Source organism: Aethalodelphis obliquidens, unplaced genomic scaffold (genome assembly GCF_003676395.1).
Source record: "Aethalodelphis obliquidens isolate GAN/ISIS:26980383/991018 unplaced genomic scaffold, ASM367639v1 scaffold3, whole genome shotgun sequence".
In the NCBI taxonomy this organism is placed as follows: Eukaryota; Metazoa; Chordata; class Mammalia; order Artiodactyla; family Delphinidae; genus Aethalodelphis; species Aethalodelphis obliquidens.
Window position 1 is genome coordinate 81,358,117 of NW_020837947.1, and position 6,000 is coordinate 81,364,116.

The window sequence follows — 6,000 nt, forward strand, 5'->3', positions numbered from 1 at the left end:
TAGAAGGAGGTTAACTCAATCCATTTAATACTAGTTAGTCAATTTTGGGTCCATTTTTTTGGGCCTTCTCCCATGAATAAACAGGAAGCCCCAAAGAGGCACTCCGCAAGAAGCCTTCAGAATACTGTCTCATAACCTTGCAAATAATAAAAGATTCCTGTAACACTCAAGTTCTGTAGCAAACCAAGGAGAGTAGGAAGATGTGTCTCTTGGCGAAAGTACGCTCAGCCGCCACCTTTCCTAAGGACCACTCACCTAGGGCACAGCAGAACTCCAGTCCACAAGGGGCCGGCCCTCACCGTCTTTGAGCTAATCTTGACCAATTCAAACCAGACAGCCATAAACTGAAAACAACCAGCCAGTGACGTCTGTACTAGTCTTGCACCTCTCACCCTGCTTTCTGGTGTAATTCTGGCCACCTAAGCCGGTTAAGTCTGCATTGCTTGGTTCAGTCTAAATACCTGGCCTATGGTCTTGTTTCTTGATTGACATTCAGTTCCCTTTACGACTGGCTGAGGCCTCGACACCCTGCCCAGTTCTGGAAGCTCCCTATTTCAGGGGTTAAGCATGCTAAGTCCCTGGATTATACCCTACTCTAAAACAGCCAAGCCACCCGGCATCTCTTGACTCTGAGGCTCACCACCACTCAGATGGCATCTAACCTTTTTGCCTCCACGATTATTCGCACACACAACACCCTTTCATCAGTGACATCTCTCATCTTAAAAGGTGATTCTCAACAAAGATGAGCTTAAGAGAACCGCTAGAGTAAAGGGGACATGTAAAGTGAGGAAAGTCACCGGTCTAGAACGCTTTGCTGCTACTCATCACTCATCGAAACGAACTCCTGAGGGCCACATACTGTATGCACTAATTATAGAAATATTTAAGAAGAGAATAGAGTACTAAGTTCTTCTCTTCTGGGGAGAGGGTAAGAGGGAAATCCTGCAAAGGAAAGATAAGCAAAATAGCTTGATAGACAAATTATATTTTAAAAAGCTATACGTTTCCCTGTTGATACCAAATAGAGACCAAATGGCAATATCAAATACAAACCAAATATGAACACTCAAAACTTTCTGGATTACTTACTCTTACACCAGTAGCTTTTATTACTGCACCTAATTCTCATAAAAATCTGAAAGAGCTACTATTACTCCATTTTACAGGTGAAGAAACTAAGGAGCAAAAAGTTTACATAACTTATCCAAGGTCACACAGTTAGAAAATAATGAAAAGAGGACAAATACCTCAAAAGTGTCAAACATCATGGCCTGTATTTAAACTTGTATAATTCTAAAGTCCACACCTTGTTTTAGGAAATAGATTCAGTAGTCATCAAGCCATGAGATAAATATGCCCCTACTACAAGAAAACCTGAAATCAGAATGCAATATTGATGGAACAATTACACTTGATAAATTAACTATATCCAATTTTCCATGTAATTAACATTATTCCCTAATCATGAAATCTTCAAATTCCTCACACCCACAAATACAAAATCTGAAGTTTAAAGGCATTGCTATCTTCTGATTTCTTCAAAATTGGGGTTTAAACAGTTGTGTCTAATAAAAGAGAAATATATTATTATTACTCATCTTAGAACTGATACTTAGATTAAGAAGCACTCTCAGAACATTGTTAATTTTCAATAACTGTATTAATATGATAGAAAATCCATAGAAAAAATAATTGTTAAACATAATGTAGAAAGAATGTCAGTAACTTCTGAGAGTATTTCGATGACTGACTTACCACATGAATGAAGTAAAGAAACTGAGAAACAACTTTTCTTGCTCATTATGGGACACTTGGTAAAAGATACTTTTGACATTACATGGAAAATCGGATTTAATTTATTAAGAGCAGTTCATATAAACTTTTCAGTTGTATATGCCACAAAACAAACCTGCCAGTAACATAATAGAAAACGCCTTTGAATATATCATGTTATTATATATCTTAAAAATCCCAGAAGAGCCCCAAGTACCAAACTAGTTACTCCTTTTAACATAAAGAGAAATTCAGAAAGAACCACAATCATTATCTATTACCTAGTTCAGGGATCTGCCCAACATTCTGAAAATATTTCATCTTACTAGTTATCTCAACAGAGAACAAAACTCAGAATCGGAACAGAAAGCACAATCCTCTCTCTGAAAAATATTCCAAGAAACTACCAGTGTTTTCTTAACAGCTTCTGCTTTCTTGCTTTCTTCAGTATACCGTTAACTTTGGTAACAGATCCAGGTAACCTGGATTCTAATTCAGACTCTCTAAGCCTCAGTTTTCTCAAATGGAAATAATATTTATAACTCCTAAGTCAAAAGGACCTGACACTTCTATATTTCCATTAAGAAAAAAGAGGCTAATTGTTATTAAATTTAAGCACATCATTGATTACCAAGTATGAACCTGTTAAAAGTGGCAATCTTTGAAAATAAAATGGTAAAACTCACTGTGAAGTCATTCCACTCTATTTCCCTGAAAAATCTAGACCTGCCAAACAACCTGTGCTCTCTGATTTTTCTGAAAATCCCCTGGGCCCATTCATTAGGAACACTTTTTTCTGTATTACCACTCTACTTCTTACTCATATTCATTTCTAAACCTTCTTCCTGACAACTCAAGGAAAAAAAAACGATACACTACTCACTTCAGATCTACATACTCCCATCTCCATCCATTTATTTAAACATACAATGAACATATCACAAAACTCACTTTTAAGCAGTTTTTTCTTACTTTTTAAAGTTTTTTGATACTTTGAATCAAAGCAAAGGAAATCCTTGCCCTTTCTATCCCCTAAAGAACCTCCACTCTCAAGGGTCTACATCACAGCAAAGATAAAATATAAGACAACAGAAGTTTATGGAAGTAACCAAAATCCTATTAACTTTACTTTTTCAGTTTATGTAAATGTAACTTTACATTTTCAGCAAACATACTGAACGCTGCAGTGGCTGTTTCACTGCATATGAACATTAAACGAGTCCACAGTTCATGGCACATGCTACTAAAACTTTTCACATAAGACTGAAATTTAAAAAAAACATCTAAATTGCAGTGATCTGGGATTTAAGCATTCAATTATACTTACGACGTAGTCTAAAAGAGATAAAAATTCAGAGTTTATATTGCAATTTTTGCCTGTGGTGGCCCTAAGCATGTTTAAATGATTAGGGCTTACTTTGCTTTTGAAAGATTAGTGGGTAGCCAGCCACCTGTTTACCCACATATTACAGGGAGACACACCCGAGGTATAGAGGTTAAGTGACTTCTACAAACTAATGTCATGACTCATCAGAAGAGTGTAGATCTCCTGATTTCTAGCCCTGTGCCCGCTGTCCACCGTGAATCTTTATTTTAATTTCTAAGAGCACAGAATCAACTCACTATAAATACCAATAGGAATTTGTAAGAATTTACTTTTTTAATGAATAGCTACCTAGAAATAGAAAGACTTGCCTTTGAAAGATGGGAAGACCTCCTTCAGAAGCAGCACTTATCTCTATTTGCACTGGAAAAATCATTTTTAAAATCTTAAAAGCTGAGGAGTTTATCGCCTGCTACCATACACAATAACTGCTGGTTCTTCCAGAAGAGATGTGGTTTCACCGCCTCAGACCCTAAACAGTGTCTCCTTCTACTTTCACCTCTCATATACCTTCAAATAAGGAACTACACATTTTTGTCTTGGTGCTTCCCTTCTGTACAACAGAAACAGAAAATTTTAATTCCTACCTGACATAGACAACGTAAGGAAGAATTTACTGTTTGTGGACTGCTTTGAGATTCCAGAATGAAATACATAATCCAGTTGTTCTTCGGCCCTAGAATAAACGCAAACTTCACTGAGAGTGACTGCTCCCGCAGATGCCTTCAAAGTAAGATCCTACAACATTATTTACAGAGAAGTTTTTTGTAAGCCAAATCGTGATCACCATGAAGTAGAGGCAAAAACCTCCACAACTGTTTAGAGAGTTCTTTTACCCAATTCAAAAAGTTAGTGCTTCTGTCCGATATGTTTCTCCTTTAGTAAGGACACTAATTCTGTAAGTTAGTAAAAACTATGCATTTATCACAGAGACCATCACAAAAACGATGCAATCAGTTGCAACAGCAAATGTATAAAATATCAAATTAATAACTGATTTTATTTTTTTTTAATTTGTTAACTTTCATTTAAGACTAGCTCTTGGAAAACTGTATTTCCCGGAGGACAATAAAATCTCCAAATTTTAACCTTATGTTTGGAGGTCAGCCTTTATATTTTCATCAACTCTGTCCTCAAGTGGCTTCTCTTGACATGTCAGGCAAACACAATTCTTAAAAATTAAAGCTTCTATCAGTAAGTGTAACAGGTTATTGCTACTGTCACTCTTTTGATGATACTTCCAGTCAGTGAAGAAAGAAAAGGAAGAGATTTTATTAAACTGTAAACTGAACTAAGTACACTGAGTGGATACCTGGTTTAGGTAGAAAGTAAAAGAGACTAGAACTCTTCAGAGATTTAATAAGAAGTAAAACGGATTGGCATTAAGAGGCTCGACCTATGCAAACAGAAAAAAGAAAAAGTTTTAGAGAAAAAAAAGCTCAAGATTAGAGAGTAGAGATGGGATCAGGATGGAGAAAACTGGAGGTCAGGGGCCGTCAAACGGAAGAGATGAAGTAGGGACCGAGAGGGAAGGATTCAGGCAGCGAGAGGGGCGTAGAACGAACTCCAGCACAGAGCGATGCTAAAGCCAAACACACCGTCGGAAACTCACACAAGAGAGAGAAGGTGAAGTACCAAAGGGGGTTAATGGGAAGAGCAGAGAGCCGAGGGAGCAATGACAGAGGCGGCGGAGTAGGAAGCCTGGCCGGTGAGGGAAGAGCCGGCCCAGGGATGCACGGGGGGGAGGGGGAGAGAGAAGTCCAGGCGCGCAAGGGGTACCTCGCCTCCCACGGGGGACCACCGGGGATGAAGAGCGGATCCGCGAGGGGGCACGGGCGGGAGCGAGGCGCGAGGATGGGCAGAGGGCGAAGGGCAGGAGGGGGCGCAGGGGGGCGCGGGCAGGAGGAGTGCGGGGCGGGGGCCGAGGCCGGGGGGCCGGGGGCACCGGGTGGCGGGGGCAGGAGTGAGGGCACGGGGGACAGCGGCTCCGCACCCCGAGCGCGTCCGCACTGCCGTCCCCACCGACCTTCAGCCGCCCGGCGCCGGCTCCCACCCGAGCGGCCGGTGAGGGCCGGAGCAGCGAGGGCGGACCGGGCGCAGAGGAGGCCGCTTCCCGCCGGGCCCGCGGGAAGGACAAGGAGGGGGTCGCGGGGGTCGCGAGCTGGGACGGGAGGACGTTGGCGGCTCACCTCTCGCCCGGCTCGGCCTCCGCCGCCGCCCGTCGGACGAAGGAGCCCGTGGTGTCGCTGCAAGAAGGCGGCCCCGCCCGGGTCAGCACCATCCCGCCGCGGGCCCCTCACCTCGCCATAATAGCACCGCAACCTCCGCCGCTGAGGAGCCGGCTCGTCAACGCCGCCCGACGAGCGGCCCAGCGCGGCCAGCGAGCATGCGCAGTCGCCCGGTCCCGAGGGAGCCCGGCCGGCTGCGCTACCTGGGAGCCACAGGTCCCGCCGCGCGGCCCCGCCCCCGTCCGCCCTCCCCTCTCCAAGCGAGGCCCCGCCCCCAGGCCTGCGCCCCGCCCCCCGCGCGCTCCGAGCGCCCGGGCAGCCGCTCCAGCTCCAGAGCCGACTGAGATTTCGAGAGCTCTGTCCGCCCTATTGGGCTCCCGCTCCCAACCTCCCGCGAGAACGGGACGTTTGCGTCAATAAAAAGCGCGAGCGTCTTGGAAGTGCTCGGCTGCGGGTGTGAGGAGGGTGAGCGCCTTGGGAATGGTACCCAGCGGCGGGTGAGGAGAGGGAATGCGGGGACTTGAGCTGTATTTCTCACAGCGTCCTTCGTTCTTCTCTCTTCCTCACCTCCTGCCTGCGGTCCGGAATGAAGAGCCCGGTCCCCGCGCTGGT

The 6,000-nt window shown here is 44.3% G+C and overlaps 1 protein-coding gene across 15 annotated transcripts in view; it reads right to left on the bottom strand.

Annotated features, from left to right (window-relative positions):
- FAM135A (family with sequence similarity 135 member A) overlaps positions 1-5,570 on the bottom strand; it is a 123,622-nt gene extending 118,052 nt beyond the window's left edge. For 3 of the 15 annotated variants that reach the window (XM_027093077.1, XM_027093086.1, XM_027093044.1), the window contains exon 1: positions 5,350-5,477. The gene's annotated coding sequence lies outside the window, so the exon portion shown is untranslated. Of the gene's footprint in view, positions 1-3,747; positions 3,899-5,349 lie in introns of all 15 variants that reach the window. The other 12 variants (XM_027093165.1, XM_027093175.1, XM_027093154.1 and 9 more) reach the window with 8 other exon arrangements.
- Between the last annotated feature and the right edge of the window lie 430 nt (positions 5,571-6,000).